The 22802-nt window shown below is 43.1% G+C and overlaps 1 pseudogene; it reads right to left on the reverse strand.

Moving 5' to 3' along the window:
* Positions 1–5519: 5519 nt before the first annotated feature.
* Positions 5520–22802, reverse strand: part of LOC141172010 (formyl peptide receptor 2-like) — a 31792-nt pseudogene continuing 14509 nt past the window's right edge.

Genomic DNA, 22802 nt, shown 5'->3' on the forward strand with positions numbered 1-22802 from the left:
AGGCCAAAAGCTGGATAATACTGAGATTTGAACCGTGGAACTGCAAAACCACAGTTCTAGTTATCTGGCCTACACCAGAATCTTTTAAACAGATATTCTGTATTTGTGTCTGAACAGTCAGCGGGACACTATTACTGTTTTTTTATGGTAAAAAGGCCAAAAGCTGGATAATACTGAGATTTGAACCGTGGTACTGCAAAACCACAGTTCTAGTTATCTGGCCTACACCAGAATCTTTTAAACAGATATATTTGTGTCTGAACAGTCAGTGAGACACTATTACAGTTTCTTTTTATGGAAAAAAGGCCAAAAGCTGGATAATACAGAGATTTGAACCATGGAACTGCAAAACCAGAGTTGTAGTTATCTGGCCTACACCAGAATCTTTTAAACAGATATTCTGTATTTGTGTCTGAACAGTCAGCGAGACACTATTACTGTTTTTTTTTATGGTAAAAAGGCCAAAAGCTGGATAATACTGAGATTTGAACCGTGGAACTACAAAACCACAGTTCTAGTTATCTGGCCTACACCAGAATCTTTCAAACAGATATATTTGTGTCTGAACAGTCAGGGAGACAGTTTTACTGTTTTTTTTTTACGGAAAAAGGCCAAAAGCTGAATAATACTGAGATTTGAACCGTGGAACTGAAAAACCACAGTTCTAGTTATCTGGCCTACACCAGATTCTTTTAAACAGATATATTTGTGTCTGAACAGTCAGCGAGACCCTATTACTGTTTTTTTTTATGGAAAAAAGGCCAAAAACAGGATAATACAGAGATTTGAACCTTGGAACTGCAAAACCACAGTTCTAGTTTTCTGGCCTACACCAGAATCTTTTAAACATATATATTTGTGTCTGAACAGTCAGGGAGACACTATTACTGGGTTTTTTTTACGGAAAAAAGGCCAAAAGCTGGATAATACTGAGATTTGAACCGTGGAACTGCAAAACCACAGTTCTAGTTATCTGGCCTACACCAGAATCTTTTAAACAGATATTCTGTATTTGTGTCTGAACAGTCAGCGGGACACTATTACTGTTTTTTTATGGTAAAAAGGCCAAAAGCTGGATAATACTGAGATTTGAACCGTGGTACTGCAAAACCACAGTTCTAGTTATCTGGCCTACACCAGAATCTTTTAAACAGATATATTTGTGTCTGAACAGTCAGTGAGACACTATTACAGTTTCTTTTTATGGAAAAAAGGCCAAAAGCTGGATAATACAGAGATTTGAACCATGGAACTGCAAAACCAGAGTTGTAGTTATCTGGCCTACACCAGAATCTTTTAAACCGATATTCTGTATTTGTGTCTGAACAGTCAGCGAGACACTATTACTGTTTTTTTTTATGGTAAAAAGGCCAAAAGCTGGATAATACTGAGATTTGAACCGTGGAACTGCAAAACCACAGTTCTAGTTATCTGGCCTACACCAGAATCTTTTAAACAGATATATTTGTGTCTGAACAGTCAGGGAGACAGTATTACTGTTTTTTTTTACGGAAAAAGGCCAAAAGCTGAATAATACTGAGATTTGAACCGTGGAACTGCAAAACCACAGTTCTAGTTATCTGGCCTACACCAGAATCTTTTAAACAGATATATTTGTGTCTGAACAGTCAGCGAGACCCTATTACTGTTTTTTTTCACGGAAAAAAGGCCAAAAGCTGGATAATACTGAGATTTGAACCGTGGAACTGCAAAACCACAGTTCTAGTTATCTGGCCTACACCAGAATCTTTTAAACAGATATATTTGTGTCTGAACAGTCAGGGAGACACTATTACTGTTTTTTTTTTACGGAAAAAAGGCCAAAAGCTGAATAATACTGAGATTTGAACCGTGGAACTGCAAAACCACAGTTCTAGTTATCTGGCCTACACCAGAATCTTTTAAACAGATATATTTGTGTCTGAACAGTCAGCAAGACACTATTAATGTTTTTTTTACGGAAAAAAGGCCAAAAGCTGGATAATACAGAGATTTGAATCGTGGAACTGCAAAACCACAGTTATAGTTATGTGGCCTACACCATAATCTTTAAAACAGATATATTGGTGTCTGAACAGTCACAGACACACTCATTTTTTTTTGGGGGGGTGGGGGGTAAATACCAAAAGTATAATAAGACACGTATTTGTACAGTCTGACTGAGGAAAAAAAAATGCAGGATTTAGATAAAAAAAAAGGATTTTTCCTGGCCCCTGAGACTGGGAGATAAGTCTAGCAATTTGACCAGCAGGCGCACACAGGACTGTAATGCAGTGTTTGTTGGTATAACCACTGGGTCTCCTTTACAGCCTGCCTGATATTTGGGATGGATATTAGTCCTGAGAATGACTGTTTGTTTGATTTGGCAGGCTTTAGAGACCCTACACTACCTATTTAGGACTTTATATCTCTCCCTAACTCAGCAGCACTGACCCTACACTGTCTGATCCCGGGCGACCGTGTCCAAGATGGCGGCGCCCGGTTTTAAATACTCGAGGTGACGCTGTGCGGCCAGTCAATCACTGTAATGCCCACAAACAACATGGCTGTGTCATTACAGTGACTGGCTGGCAATCCCTGCATGTTCATTGGCTCTGTAAAGAACACCAAATGTGCAGGGTGGAGACTCGAGCTCCCGCCCGAGTAACCCTAAAATGCTCGGTGCTCGCCGAACATCCCGAGTAGTGAAATGCTTGGGCGAGTACCGAGGAGTGTCGAGCATGCTCGCTCAACACTATGTCTGATCGGTCGGGGTCTGACAACCGGTACCCCCAACCGATCAATTGTTATCTGTGTTGTCGAAGGCAACGGCCGCTGGCCGGAAGTAGTAACTTGCGGAGCTGTCCATCTTGTTGTGGCCAATGCTTCATACTGTACATTCAAATCAATAGGAGGTGAATATGTAGTACACTGCGGCAGCCAATATCATAAGACAGAGTAGCTTCCCAAGTCAGTATTTCTGGCCGGTGGCAGCCGTCACCAACACGGATAACAGCTAATCAACGGGTGTGCTGGGTGTCGGACCCAAATCAATAAGACATTAGTTACCTATCTTGAGGATAGGTCATCAATGAAGAACTAGTGGCAACCTCTTTAAGGATGAATATCATAGTAATGGAGACTTAAGTATTCTCCATAAAGTCTCCTTCCTGCAGCTTCTGGGGTTGTATAAATCATTACATCCATATGAAGCTTCTCTAAATTTTACAAGCATGATCTCTTTTTTGCCTTATTATTTATACCTCCGGTATTACTGCATATTCATGGAATATGAATTATATATATACAAATTATATAAATTTTTGCCGTTCAATTATTTAGTATTTTTGCTTTTATTATGAAAGGTGAAAACAATAGTAATTGAAGCAAAATTCTTAAATAATTAAATGGTAAAATTGCCATAATTTCTATTTAAATAAATCATGTTTGATGAATTTGTACTAATGGCGGAGATACAAATGATAACGAGATGTAAAATGTAGAGATGCTTCATTTGTATGTATTTGCTAAGCAGCAGATCATATTTGTCAGACAAAATGTACCAAAATTCTGTCATAATCTGCACCAAAAATAGATGTTGATGACTTGCACCATATTTATCATATGTTTTAGACATCTTTTGTACCATGTTCAAGAAAGGAGTTGTGGCCTTTCTTAAAGGGGTATGACTTTCCAGGAAATGGTCAAAACTCCCTGAAATGAGGCATGACCTAAGAATTGACATTATGCGCCAGAAAAGGCACCAAAATTTTTGCAAAAATTTCTGACACAAAGAAAGTTAAAAGATAGTTGGTGTAAGCTTAGACTAAAAATTATGAAGATTAGTTTTGTCAAATAGTATAAGTCAGTTTAATAAGTCTGGCGCATTTTAGATTGTCTTGTCTAAGTTTACATAAGTATTAGACAATATTGATAAATTTGCCTCTTTTCTTGGAGTTTTTATTCAATTTTTATTATGCAAATCTGTTTTTTTTTTACTCCGAGAGCACTAATATATTTGCAATCCTAAATATGTTTGATATTACATTACTGCTTTATCTACTACATTTGTTATGTTTTTTGTTTTGCCTCAATGACTGAGCAATGATACAGCCACTAAAAGAAAAACCTCAAGAGAAAGGAGATGTGAACAGCGATGATTAGTTGAAAATATATCCAAATTTTATAGAGAGGGGTTTTTTGGCACTGAAAACAGAAGGGATTATAAAAAGGAGTCGGAACTGGGGCCTCTTCTTATCCCTCTTGCATGCCATTTAAATTGGATGATGAGAAACAACGAGAAAAGAAAAACATTTGACAAGTTTATTGATCAAGCAATGCATTTATGTATTCATTCATATGATTTTAAAACGTTCTATGTCAATACACTGACGGTAGTACACGCAGTAGAAGCAATCTGTTAGTAAAATTTCCATTCACAAATAGTTTAAAATGTAACTTCTACACTTAATACATTGCAAGAAAAAAAGTACAATCTGGTATCTAGACTGATGATTGTTAGGGTTAGAATGAACAGCACGATCTTGTTGAAAGCAAAGTTGGCTATGTTCACTTGAATAGTGTTGAGCGAATTTGTTCAGCATTTCAAATTCGGGTTTGTGTTTGGGGTTCTGGCTTGTTCGTGCCAGAAAATATGCTCCGCCCACGAACATCCCTGATTTGCTACACTGTCACGCAGATATCATCTGCGTGACAGCTTGGCAAATCAGGGATGTTTGTGGGCGGAGCCAATTTTTTGGCGTGACCAAGCCGAAACCCCGAAGACGAACCAGAATTTGAAATGCTGAACAAATTCACTCAACACTACACTTGAGTAAACTTGAGCCCGATTCATTAACACTTGCATAAAGTACACCCGTCTTAATAAAGGGAGCGTAGGCAAAAGATACGCTGAATTCATGAAGGGTCACTCACTATTTAATGAATTTGGTGAATGTTTCAACTCATATGCGCCATGTGCTGTCGTATATTTCTGTTATAATTTATGTTGTCTAATAGGTAATGTTTCTCCTAGTAGACAGTGACAAGCTAGGTCTGGCATAAGTCAGAGTGAGGAAACTTATAAGCTATGAATGCTCCTCTGGGAAAATTAAATATGCAATTGTCTCTTCAGAGAGGAAGAGGACTAGAACTCTTATCACTCTTCACAAGGAGAAATGTTACCCCTTAGACTCCAGTCCAGAGATTCTTACCCAGGCAAATCACATCTTATACTTTGCACTGATGAGGGGCAACACCGCGAAACACTGAGTCTGCAAATTGAGATTCTGGTTTGGATTTTACGAGTGATGAACGAGTATGTTCTGTTAACCTTTTCGGTGAGCATGCTCGGGTGCTCGCCAAGTATCTTCAGTATGCTCGTGTGTTATGTTTGAGTCACTCCGTGTGCATGATTTGCGACTGTTTGACAGCTTTAATACATGTGAGGAATGCCTAAGAAACTGGCATTCCTCATATGTATTAAAGCTGTCAAACAGTCGCAAATCATGCGCACGGAGTGACTCAAACATAACACCTGAGCACGTTGAAGATGCTCAGAAAACACCTGAGCATGTTCGTAAATCTCAAGTAACGTACATGCTCGCTCATCACTAGATTTTACCCTAAGTCATATTGCAAGGCTCGTTAAAGAGCAGATATTGACTTTTAGGATCACTGTTTCCAATAGGTAGCGCTAGAGTTCTAGTCCTCTTCCTCTCTGGTATAAATTAAACAACCTTTGAGGCATTAAGTAGTTTAGGATGAATTTATTAGACATTCTTGGATACACACTATCCTGCCTAAGCTCAGCCAAAGACCAAAAGTAACAACATTTTTGGCAACTTCGAGTTGTGCAAAATTTTTACAATTTCAAGCAGTTTTACAGCAGAATTCCCTCAGCCCTATTTTTAACAATGCATTCATTAAATGTTTAATGGTTTACTGTCATCTTCTTATATCTTATATATACATACTGTATATCACCTGGCGACATAATTTTCCAAGTCAGCATGATTACAGCGATTTTTTTGCTCGGCGAGCTAATAGTTTTATTGATATCATTTTGTAGCATATTCTTTTGTCACTTTTTATTGCATTTTTTTTCCGGAAGATGTGGAGACTGTAAAACGGCATTTTTTTTTAGTACCCTTAAGTCCACTTGAACTTGCAATTGTTTAATCACTTGTTTTACATACTGCACTATTACTGAATTATATCATACAGTCAAAATGAAATTCTTTTATGAAGCCTAGCTACAGGGTGAGCTTCACAGGAGGATATAGATGGCTGTCAAAGGGACCTACAGCAAACCTCCAATTGCCATTATAACCCATCACCCTCCATAATCACATCACTGAGAGGTGATGGGAACTGATGCATGTACACACCATCAACCATGCAATTTATATTCTGATGTCAGTGAGTTATACGAGTTATACTGATATTCCAATAGTTAAATAGCAGCAATCAGAGCAAACTCCGGTTGCTGGTGTTAGAGCCTGCATTTGTTGAGTGTAGTGCAGGCTCAATCCTTGAGCCCACTCCATGGCCTTTTTTATGCTATCATACAATCATATTAGGACTGTTATTATACACTGCTCAAAAAAATAAAGGGAACGCTTAAACAACAGAATATAACTCCAAGTACATGAAACTTCTGTGAAATCAAACTGTCAACTTAGGAAGCAACACTGATTGACAATCAATTTCACATGCTGTTGTGCAAATGGAATAGATGATAGATGGAAATTATTGGCAATTATCAAGACACCCTCAATAAAGCAATGGTTCTGCAGGTGGGGACAACAGACCACATCTCAGTATCAATGCTTTCTGGCTGATGTTTTGGTCACTTTTGAATGTTGGTTGTGCTTTCACACTCGTGGTAGCATGAGTTGGACTCTGCAACCCACAGAAGTTGCTCAGGAAGTGCAGCTCATCCAGGATTGCACATCAATGCGAGCTGTGCCAAGAAGGTTTGCTGTGTCTTTCAGCGTAGTTTCCAGAGGCTGGAGCACTGCCAGAGCCCTGCAAAATGACCTCCAGCAGGCCACAAAAGTGCATGTGTCTGCACAAATGGTTAGAAACCGACTCCATGAGGGTGGTATGAGGGCCCGACCTCCACAGATGGGGGTTGTGCTCACAGCCCAGTACCGTGCAGGACGCTTGGCATTTGCCACAGAACACCAGGATTGACAAAGTTGCCACTGGCGCTCTTTGCTCTTCACAGATGAAAGCAGGTTCACACTGAGCACATGTGACAGATGTGACAGAGTCTGGAGATGCCGTGGAGAGTGATCTGCTGCCTGCAATATCCTTCAGCATGACCGGTTTGGCAGTAGGTCAGTAATGGTGTGGGGTGGCATTTCTTTGGAGGGCCGCACAGCCCTCCATGTGCTCACCAGAGGTAGTCTAACTGCCATTAGGTAACGAGATGAGATCCTGAGACCCCTTGTGAGACCATATGCTGGTGCGGTTGGCCCTGGGTTCCTCCTAATGCAGGACAATGTCATACCTCATGTGGCTGGAGTGTGTCAGCAGTACCTGCAAGATAAAGGCATTGAAGCTAAGGACTGGTCCACCCGTTCCCCAGACCTGAATCCGATTGAGCTCATCTGGGACATCATGTCTCGCTCCAACCACAGACTGTCCAGGAGTTGGCAGATGCTTTAGTCCAGGTCTGGGAGGAGATCCAACAGGAGACCATCCGCAGCCTCATCAGGAGCATGCCAAGGCATTGTAGGGAGGTCATACAGGCACGTGGAGGCCACACACAATACTGAGCCTCATCAGGAGCATGCCCAGGCGTTGTAGGGAGGTCATACAGGCACGTGGAGGCCACACACAATACTGAGCCTCATTTTGACTTGTTTTAAGGACATTACATCAAAGTTGGATCAGCCTGTAGTGTGTTTTTCCACTTTAATTTTGGGGGTGACTCCAAATCCAGGCCTCCATTGGTGAATAAATTTGATTTCCATTGATGATTTTTGTGTAATTTTGTTGTCAGCACATTCAACTTTGTACAGAACAAAGTATTCAATGAGAATATTTCATTCATTCAGATCTAGGATGTGTTATTTCAGTGTTCCCTTTATTTTTGTGAGCAGTGTACTATGATGTTACAGAAGAATTTATTGGTTTCATAAACTCATTCTCTTGCCAATCTAATGCAAGGTCAAGTGGACTTAAGGGTACAATATGACTTCAAATACGATACTCAAAGCTAATCTTTTTTTGGCCTATCTTGCAAAAATTCACCAAAAATGTTAATCTCTTTATAAAAGGGAAGAACCAAGGTCCACTGTATTATTCCTGGTGGCAGTTGTACTGATATCACAGTTGATGTCTGATTTTTCATTAAAAACTTTCTCCAACATGGTCGGTAAGGACTTCAAAAAGTTTTTATTGAAATCTTGAAAAAAGAAAATGTACAGAATGGGGTTCAGACAACTACTGAAATAAGCCAGGCAGGAAAATATTTCTGCAAAGAACATGTCTAGTTTTTTGTATTCGTCACTGATTTTTATTAACGGCCAAGTGTTATATGGAAACCAGCATATGAAGAAACATAACGATGACAGTGGTGGTGACTTGAAAAGGCCGTCGAGACTTACAAGATCTTTTAAGTTTTCTCAACTTAAGGAAAATCAGTATATATGAAAGGAGAATAATGGCGAAAGGGAAAGCGAACATGCAGATATTTTTGATGAGGAACATAGCATCTCTTTTCTCTTGCGTGTACATTCCAAGCACTGTAACATATTTCGGAAAACACTCCGAGACAAAATCAAAGGCTTGATTAAAACTATGTAAGGGATACTTATTAGAATACTCAACATCCAAATCAGTAGAGAAATAATGGTGGCCAGTCGAGGGGTCCTATGAAGTTTGGTCCATATTGGACAAAAGATGGAGACACATCGATCAATGCTGATGATGGTCATAAAGTACACACTACATATCATATTTATGAGCAAAATGGTAATACCAGCTTTACACAAGAAATAATCATAATCAATTTCATGGTACAAAACCCACTCTGAAATATGCAAAGGTAGAGAGATACATGTGATGAAATCAGCGATGGCCAGGTTGAGGAACCACACAGCATTGACAGTCTTCATCCTAAAGCCAATGCTCCAGATGACCAAACCATTTCCCATGACCCCCAAAACTAGAGTAAGGCTGTACCAAATGATGCACATTTTGGGTACATGGTAATCGATAGGATCGTCCAAATAAGAATCACTGTCTGCATCAATAGGCTCAATAATCAATTCCTTCCCCTGGAAACTATAATTGGAAATCCTGAAATATAGTTTGTAAAAAAAATATAGAAAAAGGAGAAAATATAAGTACAATCCAGCTATTACATCAGAACTTTCAAAAATACATCTATATTTGAAAATCTAAAATATAAGATATCAATGTTTCGTTTAATTTAATTTTCTTTTTTTTCTAAACAGACATTTCATAAAGTCTTTCTGGCAGTTATTGATCAATTCAATTACACTGACTCTATCAGGTTTTTGATCTAAATACAGCTTAAAATGAGTCTGTCAGTGGTATCAACCCCCCGAAGTGGTCTATATGGGCATATAGGTCATAGAAAGCTGAATAAAATGACACTTTGATATCTGCAATTCAATATCTTATTACAAAGAAATCTACATTTTTTTTTAGTATGTAAATTATCTGTTAGGATCTATGGGCCGGACATAGATCTCCCTGAGAATGTCTCCAGAGATTATTTTAAATGAAAGGGGACATTACCAGTGTGAGACATGTAACGACTGACAGGAAGATCTACAGTCTTTTGAAAAAGTGTTTGCCCCCTTCCTGATTTCTAATTCTGCTACATGTTTGTCACACTTAAATGTCTCAGATCACAAAACAAATTTCAATATCTGATAAAAATAACAGAAGTAGTGATGAGAGAGCACTAACATGCTCGGGTACTCAATGCTCGGGTCGAGCAAATTGGAATACTCGGGTGCTCGACCTGAGCAATGAGCCCAATGTAAGTCTATGGGAAACTCGATCATTTTTCAGACGGCTACCCCCGGTGGTCTGCAGAGGGCCTAAAAATTGCCCAAATCGATGGGAACAGTGCTCAATTGACATGAGAACAGCATGGGGAGGACCTCTGGAAGCATCTCTGACTCTCAGGTCACAGCCTAAAAGTGTGCCCATCATAAGTGATCCTTGGCGGATGCGAATATGCCGCCCGCCATGCACCTGTCGTTTTAGACTTGCAACAATCACCGCCCACGTCCTTGTCCCAGTGCAGCATTCAGTTGTCCCTACCCCATTCCTTGGAATGCAAGCACAAGTATGCAGGCAGCCACCCACCCACCCACAGGCTGCAATACTATACTGCCAAATTTTTGACAGCTGCTTGCACTTGAAATGTGGCCTTTTAGGCTCGTGGAGGCGGAAGCTTTTCATAACCTCATGCTGGCAGCGGCCGGGTGCCCATACTCGGTCCCTAGCCAACACTATATTTCCCGGTATCGCCTCCGCCTTCCACAAGCACGGGTCCCACAACATTACCCGTGCCCTCCCCAGTGCACTTACTGGGAAGGACCGCCTAACCACAAACACGTGGACAGGTGAATGTGGCCAGGGACGGTACAGAGCCAGTCCACAACTTTTTTTGCTAAGAGTTGTATTTAGCTCGGTGAAAGGACTGGCATGGAGGGAAACCATATCTACCCTGCGTGTCATTTCTCCCAGGAAGTCCTGTAATTGAGCTTGATGCAGAAGCAATGGCAGCACTTGTCGGTAGTGCTTTGACACACACACACATCTTTCTTTGCGCATTTAATTTCTTGAATACATAGTTGGACAATGGCCTGATCTGTAATGCGTTTTGTGAAATAACATGCATAAGCATGGCCGATCCACATTAAAAAAGCAGCCATAGAGTGTCTGGGAACCTTCCACCACCCTATTCTTAGCCAGGGCTGCTTTTCGGCAGAGTTGGACGGGCCCACCAGAGAACTGGAGACTCCTCCAACGGGCCCTGTCTTCTCCTTCGGGAGAGTTCATAGTGCTGAGGTGAGGCCATGATGATGATAGAGGCCACCATCTGCTTAGTTTTCTGTTACTTGGAATGCAAGTGCAAGTATGGAGTCAGCCACCCACCCACCCACCCACAGGCCACAACACTAAACTTCCAGATTTCTGGGCAGCTTTTTGCACTTGAAATATGGCCTTTTAAACTTGTGGAGGCGGAAGCTTTTCACAACCTCATGCCGGCGGTGACTGGGTGTCCTTACTCGGTCCCCAGTCGCCATTATATTTCCCGGTATCGCCTCTGCCTTCCACAAGCACAGGTCCCACAACATTACCCGTGCCCTCCCCAGTGCTCTTACTGGGAAGGACCGCCTAACCACAAACACGTGGACAGGTGAATGTGGCCAGGGACGGTATGGAGCCAGTCCACAACTTTTTTTGCTAAGAGTTGTATTTAGCTTGGTGAAAGGACTGGCATAGAGGGAAACCATATCTACCCTGCATGTAATTTCTCCCAGGAAGTCCTGTAATTGTGCTTGTTGCAGAAGCAATGGCAGCCCGTCCAACATCAACTCGCACTTGTCGGTGGTGCTTTGACACACACACACATCTTTCTTTGCGCATTTAATTTCTTGAATACAGAGTTGGACAATGGCCTGATCTGTAATGCGTTTTGAGAAATAACATGCATAAGCATGGCCGATCCACATTGAAAAAGCAGCCATAGAGTGTCCGGGAACCTTCCACCACACTATTCTTAGCCAGGGCTACTTTACGGCAGAGTTGGACGGGCCCACCAGAGAACTGGAGACTCCTCCGGCGGGCCCTGGCTTCTCCTTCAGGAGAGTTCATAGTGCTGAGGTGAGGCCATGATGATGATAGAGGCCACCATCTGCTTAGTTTTCTGTTACTTGGAATGCAAGTGCAAGTATGGAGTCAGCCAAACAGGCCGCAACACTAAACTTCCAGATTTCTGGGCAGCTCTTTGCACTTGAAATATGGCCTTTTAAACTTGTGGAGGTGGAAGCTTTTCATAACCTCATGCCGGCGGCGGCCGGGTGTCCATACTCGGTCCCCAGCCGCCATTATAATTCCTGGTATCCCATCCGTCTTCCACAAGCACGGGTCCAACAACATTACCCATGCCCTCCCCAGTGCACTTACTGGGAAGGACCGCCTAACCACAAACACGTGGACAGGTGAATTTGCCCAGGGAAGGTACGGAGCCAGTCCACAACTTTTTTTGCTAAGAGTTGTATTTAGCTCGGTGAAAGGACTGGCATAGAGGGAAACTGTATCTACCCTGCGTGTCATTTCTCCCAGGAAGTCCTGTAATTGAGCTTGTTGCAGAAGCAATGGCAGCCCATCCAACATCAACTCACACTTATCTGTGATGCTTTGACACACACATCTTTCTTTGCGCATTTAATTTCTTGAATACAGAGTTGTACAATGGCCTGATTTGTATTGCGTTTTGAGAAATAACATGCATAAGCATGGCCGATCCACATTAAAAAAGCAGCCATAGAGTATCCGCGAACCTTCCCCCACACTTTTGTTAGCCAGGGCTGCTTTTCGGCAGGGTTGGACGGGCCCACCAGAGAACTGGAGACTCCTCCGGCGGGCCCTGGCTTCTCCTTCGGGAGAGTTCATAGTGCCGAGGTGAGGCCATGATGATGATAGAGGCCACCATCTGCTTAGTTTTCTGTTACTTGGAATGCAAGCGCAAGTATGCAGCCAGCCACCCACCCACCCACAGGCCGAAACACTAAACTGCCAGATTTCTGGGCAGCTCTTTGCACTTGAAATATGGCCTTTTAAACTCGTGGAGGCAGAAGCTTTTCACAACCTCATGCTGGCGGTGGCCGGGTGTACATACTCGGTCCCCAGCCACCACTATATTTCCAGGTATCGTCTCCACCTTCCACAAGCACAGGTCCCACAACATTACCCATGCCCTCCCCAGTGCACTTACTGGGAAGACCGCCTAACCACAAACACGTAGACAGGTGTATGTGGCCAGGTGAATGTGGCCAGGGACGTTACTGAGCCAGTTCTCAACTTTTTTTGCTAAGAGTTGTATTTAGCTCGGTGAAAGGACTGGCATATACACTGTGTTCCAAATTATTATGCAAATGATATTTTCTCAGATTTTCCCAAATTACCTATAAGAATTGCAGTCATTGTTATTTTCCAGTCAAATAACTATTAGAGTACAATTGAAAGGTTTTTGTACAAACTGCCTATGATAACAGTATATTTTTAAAAAAATAAAAAACTCAAACTGCACTCAAAATGCATGTTCCAAATTATTATGCGCAGCAGAGTTTTCAACCTTTTCATTTTAATAAAGAAAAAAAAAATGGTCATTTTTGAAATTATAAGCATTAGCAGGTTATTACAAACTGAAATCAAACAGTTTTCAGCTCAAAACTTTATTCTAGGTGATGTTACATTTGCACATAGGACCCCTTGTTCGAAAGGAGCTTCTGAACTCTCTCGTCCATTGAATTTGTCAGGTTTTGGATGGTTTCTGCTTTAATTGTTTTGCATGCGGACAGAATACCCTCCCAGAGCTGTTGCTTAGATGTGAACTGCTTCCCGCCATCATAGACACTCCTTTTGATGATGCTCCAGAGGTTCTCAATGGGGTTGAGATCAGGGGAGCATGGGTGCCACACCATAAGTTTGTCCCCTTTTATGCCCATAGCAGCCAGAGATGCAGATGTGTTATGTGCAGCCATATTCTTTAGCTTGGTGAAAAGACTGGCATAGAGGGAAACCGTATCATCCCCTCCTGTCATTTTTCCATCACCAGGTTCCGCCCATTGTCACACATGACCATGCCTGACTGTATGTTCAGCAGTGAGAGCCACAGATCAGGTTGCTGTGTTACAGCTTTCAACAACTCTGCAGCGCTGGGCGGTTGGTCAATTTAGCATTAGGCATGTTATCTTCAGCACAACCTGTTGCCACTTGGCCAAGGCAGTGCTGCAGTGTTGTCAGCTTGTGACTGATGTGGTCATTTTGGAGATGGAGGAGGAGGTACATGAGCTGAACAATGTGATTACATTGAGGTTAACACTAGGACTACTGGACTCGTGACCCCGCCTAGAACTACTGAAAGGAGTCATTTTGACTCCTTGCTTGTTTTCGTTTATTTTTAGAGTTTCATTTGTGGTTATTTATTAATAATTATATTTTGTGTAATGTATTATTATTGTGAGATCCAACAGTAATGCTTTTGATTGTTTTTTTTCTGCTTTTCTTATTTTTCTACAGAAAATAACAATAATTATAATAGACGTTTTTCAAACATTTTTTTTTATTCAAGTGCACACATATAAACAACAACTGAAGAACAAAAAGCAGAGAAAATGTAGGTGGAGGAGCATAAAAATGAAAATATGGCGCAGAATTCACCTTCTAAACATTTGGTGTTTCGCATTTTAGGCATTGCCTTTGATTTATGGCAGTACATTGCCCACACAAAGACTTACCACAAGTCTTACAATTTCCGACAGATCTATTTTTCTTGCACTTTTCTTTGATCTGGCAAAATTTTGTTTGAACCATCACTTCTGAGCATGTAGAAACTTGGGACGTGGAACCCTTTTCCCTATCTGTGACATAAGGACCACTCAACTCTCTCACAAGCGTTTGCAAAAATGCCTTGCGTGACATTTTTTGGTGGGTAATCTCCTTGAATATTATCCATGCATTTATACCCGCAAAGTCTAAGGCATTTTCAAATGCATGAACAGGCCATCTCCTTGTGCATGTTCGTGTGGTATATTTTCGTGCCATCTGATCCGCTACATCTACTCCATATTTTGTTTCATTGTAAAACTTTACCGTTTCTGGAGTTTTTTTAGCGGAATCAGACGCAACAACAACATCTGGATGGACGGAACTCAAAATGACAACATTTTTGTTGGGCTTTCCTTGATATACTGTAAGTGTAAAATTGTCTTCATTTCTAAACACTTTAGTGTTGTACAATTCCTCTTTCATGGATTTTATTTCTTTAGGCACTTCTCGCCTTATCTTGTTCAGTGTTCCCACGATGGTTGTTCCTTTGCTTTTTAGCTGTTTAGCTAATTTTACTGAAGTAAAATAATTATCGGTTGTAACATTGCGACCTTTTTTCAAAAACGGGTCCAATAACTTCTTTACCACATGGTCAGCTAAACGGTCCTCAGCACGGCGTGTGTCATCTTTGCCTAGATAAGGGAAGCCATTTGCCAGATATTTGCTCCTCTTATCAACAGCTAGCCAATATTTGTGGCCATATTTATCTGGTTTGGAAGGCATGTACTGCGTGAATGGACACCTAGTTTTGCTTGGGAAAAGTTGCTCATCCACCATTATGTATGGGCCAGGTTTGTAACACGCAATACAATTTTCAATAAACCTGTCCCACACAGTAGAAAATAGAGCAAACTTGTCCGTTTGCAGTCTCTCCGATCGAGTAGATTTCTCATCAAATCTGAGAAACCTCATAATTTCAACAAAGCGGTCCCTAGACATTGTCGCTTTGCAAAACGGTATTCCCCAGTCATTACACCAAATACTGCTAATCGAGTGACGGTTCGTGCCAGATATTCCACGAGCATAGAATATCGCAATGAATGCATCTAGCTCCTCATCAGATAGAGTTTGTTCAGCATTACACAGTAATACAAGCAGGTAAAACACAAGGAAAATGTGAAAAGTTGACATGTAAATTGAACTACATCTATATGAACATCAAGGTAAATAAGACAGAGTGAAAAAATTATGCACAAAACTTTATAGCAACATTTAGTGACAAAAGGACCTCAAAATATAGTAGGGAGTCAAAATGACTCCCTTCAGTAGTTCTTGGCAAATTTTGAAAAAAACGCGCAAATTTTTCGCCAAAATTATTTATTCTCACAAAATCTTTTTTCACATCATATTTGAGGAAAAGTCACCGAGTTTCAAGCTGGAATTCTGAAAAATGTAGTCACAGAAGAGAAATAAAAAACGAAAGGAGTCAAAATGACTCCATCAGTAGTTCTAGTGTTAAATTGGTGATGCTGTTTTTTATACTAAAGAAAGATCCTATTGTTTTCTTTTTTACGTTATTTTTTAAGACAAATGCATTCACTGGGAAATGTCATTTTAACATTTTACAACCTAATCTGGCAATGCGGTGTGTGACACATCATCAGACGCATCCTTTTTTATTTATGATGGAGGCACTCTGAAAGTCATAAAGCCTATTTTTATAGGAACATCAGACGGCCCTTACTATTCTTAAAAGGCCATCAGTCGGCCCTAGCTGTTGTTAGAGAGCCATCAGCCGGCTATGCTTTGTTGTTCCCATTATTAACAAGTGGGTTTCCTATACTGTTATTGCATGTGTGCAATCCAGTGACTGCAAGGGCTGCCAAAAATTTGGATGCAACCCAATACCCCTTTGAAGAGACAGAGGAGCGTCTCAGTAAAAAAAATGTTCCCATTATAAAGGAGCGGGTTTCCTATAGTAGTAATGCCCATGCTGTGACTGCAAGGGCTGCCAAAATTTGGGAAAAATCCCATTAAGAATTTAAAGACACATAGAGCAGGGCCGCAGTAACAAGGTACAACATGTTCCCATTAGAAAGGAGAGGGTCTGCTATACAGTTATAGGGTATGCAGTGAGTCCAACGGCTGACCAATTTTAGGAAAAACACCACTAAGAATTTAAAGACACACGGACCAGGGCCACAGTAACAAGGTACGACATGTTCCCATTAGAAAGGAGAGGGTCTGCTATACAGTTATAGGGTATGCAGTGAGTCCAACGGCTGACCAATTTTAGGAAAAACACCACTAAGAATTTAAAGACACACGGACCAGGGCCACAGTAACAAGGTACGACATGTTCCCATTAGAAAGGAGAGGGTCTGCTATACAGTTATACGGTATGCAGTGACTCCAACGGCAGACCAATTTTAGTAAAAACAACACTAAGAATTTAAAGACACATGGAGCAGGGCCACAGTAACAAGGTACGACATGTTCCCATTAGAAAGGAGAGGGTCTGCTATACAGTTATAGGGTATGCAGTGAGTCCAACGGCTGACCAATTTTAGGAAAAACCCCACTAAGAATTTAAAGACACATGGAGCAGGGCCACAGTAACAAGGTACGACATGTTCCCATTAGAAAGGAGAGGGTCTGATATACAGTTATAGGGTATGATGTGAGTACAACGGCTTCCCTTGAAAAAGCCATATAGATTCCACGTGAAACGCGCTTTGGGAAGTGGTAATTAGTCACTGGACATCTGGGGTGCTGCGCTTAGTCAGGGTAAGCAATGCTGCTGTTTATACATATTGCTTGGATTTTCTTGTGCTGATCGGGTTTCCGCTCCAGGTTCTATTTTTGTATTGCCACTGTGGCTAATTAATGTTAAATACACCGCTCATTGACCATTAGGCTGTGTTAAATTGCCTAGCCTTACATTAAGCTTGAGCCTGGTGCCCTACCCTGCCTTGAATCTATTGCAGGATTATACATCTCCCTGGTAGTGCTTGCACCCTCGCTGCCATTTTCCATATCCCTCCTGTCCATGTCTCCCACCCCCCTTTTTACCTATATGTTTTGATTAAATGTATGAAATAATAAAGTCATATTTATCTTTATATATAATTTAAAAGACTCCGTGTTCACTGCTTATTTTATGTTTCTTTGGAGTTGTTTGTTTGCAGTGGTGCACAACCGGTCCCGACGGATTCATGTGCCCACAAACAATATGCTATTGGGATTTTTTGTTATACAGTTATAAGGTATGCAGTGAGTCCAACGGCTGACCAATTATAGGAAAAACACCACTAAGAATTTAAAGACACATGGAGCAGGGCCACAGTAACAAGGTACAACATGTTCCCATTAGAAAGGAGCGGGTCTACTATACTTGTAATGCCCATGCAAGTGTATGGGCTGACAAACATTTACCCATGGGGGGTATACATGAACTTACTGTATAAAATTTTTTTCTTGGGGGCATCATAAACATAAAAAACATAAAAAATTATGTGGTTGTTGCATTACGGACCATGGTCACCCTGGTGATATGGTGGTGGAGGATGAGGAGAAGGAGGAGGACAAGAGCAAATAGCCAAAATCAGAAAGTGTATACCCATGTGTGGGTGTGAAAAAGTCCATGGGAATACACCTCCCAAGAAAAGACACTGGATTTGAGTTTATGTTACGCTGCTATCATTCGGTGGTGTTGAGAAGTCTGGCCCAATCCAGCCCTTGTTCATTTTTATAAGAGTCAGCCTGTCAGCATTTTCAGTTGACAGGCGGATGGGCTTATCAGTTATAATTCCACCAGCGGCACTAAAAACCCGCTCTGATAAAATGCTGGTGGCAGGGCAGGCCAGGAGCTCCAAGGCTTAGAGAGCCAGTTCATTACACGTATCCAGCTTGGATACCCAATAATTATAAGGCACAGCGGAATTACGGAGGACGTTGGTACGGTCGGCAAGATACTCCCTCAGCATCTTCCCAAACTTTGCACTCCTTGTGAGAGTACCCCACGCCTTAGGGCCTGTGCGATAGGAGGATCTGAGAAAACTCTCCCAGAACATTGACAGTGTTCCCCTGCCTCTGCTGGATTGAAGTTGTGTCTCTCTCGCCTGTACTCCGTGGTTGTCCAACGAAGTGTGCCCTCTGCCGCTAGCGTTTTCAGATGGGAATTTTTTTAATAGTTCGGCAACAAAGACCTTCTGGTACAACCCTATTTTTGTAGACCTATCCGCCTCAGAAATAAAAGATATAAAGTTCTCTTGTAGCATGGGTCTAGAAGTGTCACAAATCAGTAATGACTGTCACCCAAAATTTTGAGAACGTGAGGGTCATGGGAAATGCAGCGTAACATAAACTCAGCCATGTGTGCCAGACTGCTAACAGGCAAGACTTCTGTGTCCTCACCAAGAGGAAGACTGACCATGCTCTCGTCCTCCTTCATCTCTCTGTCCTCTGGCCATCCACGCTGAAAAGACGGTATGACAGCTGTGCAGGTAGTACCATCTATAGTGCATGAAACTAGCTCCTCTCCTTCCTCCTCCTCCTCCTCCCACTCATTGTCACCCAATCCACATTGGGATGAGATGAGGCTTGGCTGTGTGTAATCACCCTGTATGGTTCCTTGCTCCATCTCATCGTGCTCCGCCTGCAATGCATCCTCTTTGATTGTAAGCAGAGAGCGTTTCAGAAGACAGAGAAGCGGGATGGTGATGCTAATTATGGCGTCATCGCCGCTCACCATCTTGGTGGAGTCCTCAAAGTTTTGGAGGATCGTACATATGTCTGACATCCATGTCCACTCCTGAGGTCTTATGTGTGGAGTCTGAACTGAATACCGACGGCCTTGTTGATGCTGGTACTCAACAACTGCCCTCTTCTGCTCACAAATCCTTCCCAACATCTGCAGTGCAGAGTTCCAACCCGTGGGGACATCACACACCAGTCTGTGAGCCGGAAGCTCCAAACGCTGCTGAAACACTGCAAGGTCGGCGGAAGCTGTAGCTGACTTTCTATAATGGGCACACAGGTGGCGTACTTAACAAGCAGATCCAGCAGCTCCGGGTAGGATTTGAGAAACCGCTGAACCACGAGATTAAGCACATGGGCCAGGCATGGTACGTGTGTGAGCTCGCCTCATCTCAGAGCCGCCATCAGGTTCCGGTCATTGTCACACACAACCATGCATGGCTGTAGGTTCAGCGGTGTGAGCCACAGATCTACTTGCTCTTTCAGGGCTGTCCACAACTCTTCCGCATTGTGCGGTTTTTCACCTGTTGCCGATTGGCCGAGGCAGTGCTGCAGAGCTTCCAGCTTGTGACTGATGTGATCATTTCGGAGATGGAGGCTGAAGAGGAGGAGGAGGCTGAGGAGGATGAGGTGGAGGAGCTGCAGACCATGGGTGAAACCCTGATTGACCTAGGGCCCGCAATCCTTGTCCGTGGTTAGGTGGACTTTGCCGGTAACTGCGTTGTTGAGGGTACGGCAGATGTTTTGGGACACGTGCTTGTGTAGTGCGGGGATGGCACAACGGGCAAAATAGTGTCGGCTGGGGACTGAGTACTGAGGGACAGCCACCGCCATAAGGTTGCAAAAGGATTCCATCTCCACCAGCCTAAAAGGCAACATTTCGATCGCAAGCAGTCGTGAAATGTGAGAATTTAGTAGTGTCGCCTGTGGGGTGTTGGCTGCATATTTGCACTTGCGTTCCAAGGACTGGGGCATGGACAACTGAACGCTGCGCTGGGACAAGGACATGGACGTGCTGATTGATGCTGCTACTTGAGAGTGTACAACGACAGGTGCAGGGCAGGAGGCATCTTCGCATGCACCATGGACAGGGGATTGGTTTGCATGCACAACAGCGGAAGAAGCAATGGTGCCACCCGCAGACACTGTTCCTGGACCCTGGGGTTCGGCCCACAAAGTCGGGTGCTTTGCTGCCACGCGCCTGATCATGCTGCTGGTAGTCAGGCTGGTCGTTTTGTCACCCCTGCTGATGCTGGCCTGGCAGGTGGTGCAAATGGCCTCTTTGGGGTTATCGGCAGAGTCTTTAAAAAACAAACAGACTCGGGAAGACCTAACAGTTGTACTGGCAACTTCCTTCGTTTTGGTGTTACGGGAAACGGTTGCCTGCCTTCTGTCTGCGGCCACCATACTGCTTCTTCCTGCCTGTTGGGGTGCTCTGCCTCCCTCCCCTGTGTGCTGCTGTCCTCGATCTGCCTGTCCTCCTGCCAGGTTGGGTCAGTTACTATATCATCCACCACCTTGTCTCCCACTTCCGCACCCTGGTCCTCCTCCTGACTTTCTGGCAAATGTGTCTCATCATCGTCCACCTCTTGTGACACTTTTCCACCGTCGCCTTCGTGTGACCGTGGCTGCTCAAATATTTGGGCATCGCTACACGCGATCTCCTGTAGCCCCGCTTCAAGTGGACCGGGTGAGAGGCCCAAATCTATAAGTGGAAAAGTGTACAGCTCTTCAGAGTGTCAAAGTGTGGGATCAGTTGACTCTGGGTACTCAGCATGGTGAGAGGAAGGAGGATCAGGGTGAGGAATATGCGGTCCAGACTGACGGCTACTGAGACTTGACCGTGTGGAAGACAGGGTGGTGGTGGTGGTGGCTAAGTGACTGGAAGCATTTTCCGCTATCCAACCAACAACCTTTTGACACTGCTCTGGGTTCAATAGTGGTGTGCTGTGGTCCCCTAGAAATTGGGACTGGAAGGTCAGGCTAGAAGATGTGAGTGTTTGTTGTGCCACAATTTCAGCTTGACCACGGCCTTGTCCTCGGCCTCTGCATGCACCATTAGCATCACGTCCAGTTCCCCATTCCTTGCCACATGCCTTGCCCATTTTAAATGGAGGACAGTATCTTCCATGCTCACTACAAATGACTGAGTTTGGAGCGAACTTATATGTGATCCGTGTGATGGAGAAAACAGAGTCTTAAATACCTGGCCTGTAGGTAAGTAGTTTGACCAGCAAACTGCTGTGAATTGTTTCACTGACTCACTAAAGGAAATTTTTAATGGAGGCCACAAATGGCAGTATTTTCTGACAACGTATATGTGATCCATGTGATGGAGAAAGCAGAGTTTTAAATACCTGGCCTGTAGGTAAGTAGCTTGAACAGCAAACTGAGGTGAATTGCTTCACTGACACACTAAAGGAAATTTTTAATGGAGGCCAGAAATGGCAGTATTTTCTGACAACGTATATGTGATCCGTTTGACGAAGAAAAGACGTAGTTTCTTACCGGTAACGGGATTTCTCAGAGCCCATGACGGCACCACGGAGAGAGGGGATCCGCCCTTCAAGGACAGGAAACCTACAGATAAAAGGGCGGTACCTCTCTCCCGCATCGGTTGTTTACAGAGCATGAGAGGACCACCAGGTTAGTAACACAAAATTTTACAAATTAAGAACTCGTCAGAGTCACCACGTGGCTACAATAAGTAACTAATAAGTGTGCGCACCCACACGTGAAGGGAGGGAATGTACAGGTGCCGTCATGGGCTCTGAGAAATCCCATTACCGGTAAGTAACTACGTCTTTCTCCTTCCCCCATGACGGCACCACAGAGAGAATTACAGAGAAGTGACTTATTAGGTGGGGACCACAACTTCCAGAACCCTTCTCCCAAAAGTAAGGTCCGAAGAAGAGGTTAAGTTTAGCCGGTAGTGATTAAAGAAGGTAGAGGAGGAAGACCAGGTTGCCGCTCTACATATCTGCTCTATCGTAGCACCAGCCTTCTCCGCCCAGTAGGCTGCCACCGCTCTCGTTGAGTGGGCCTTCAGTTTCTCCGGGGAAGCTTCTCCACGTGAGGAGTACGATAGTGTGATGGCCTCCCTTATCCATCTGGCCAGTGTGCCCTTAGAGGCTTTTTTCCCCTTACGAGGACCCTGAAAGCAAACAAAGAGAGAACTATCCTGCCTACACTCCTGTGTTGCCTCTAGATATCGGATTAGGCACCTTCTGACATCTAGTGTATGCAAGACCTTCTCCTTCGTGTTCCTAGGGTTAGGGCAGAAAGAAGGAAGAGTGATTTCCTGGGACCTGTGAAATCTTGACGCCACTTTTGGTAGTTAGGCAGGGTTGGTTCTCTGAGTAACCCTATCCTCCGAGATTTGCGTGAAGGGGGGGCCTGCCGATAGGGCCTGAATTTCACTAACCCTACGTGCGGATGTGAAAGCTACCAAGAGTGCTGTTTTTAGGGATAGAATTTTTAGGGACGCTTCCGACAGGGGTTCAAAAGGGGCC

Source organism: Phyllobates terribilis, unplaced genomic scaffold (assembly GCF_046119375.1).
Source record: "Phyllobates terribilis strain yellow unplaced genomic scaffold, ASM4611937v1 Scaffold_12__6_contigs__length_324123572, whole genome shotgun sequence".
Classification (NCBI taxonomy): Eukaryota; Metazoa; Chordata; class Amphibia; order Anura; family Dendrobatidae; genus Phyllobates; species Phyllobates terribilis.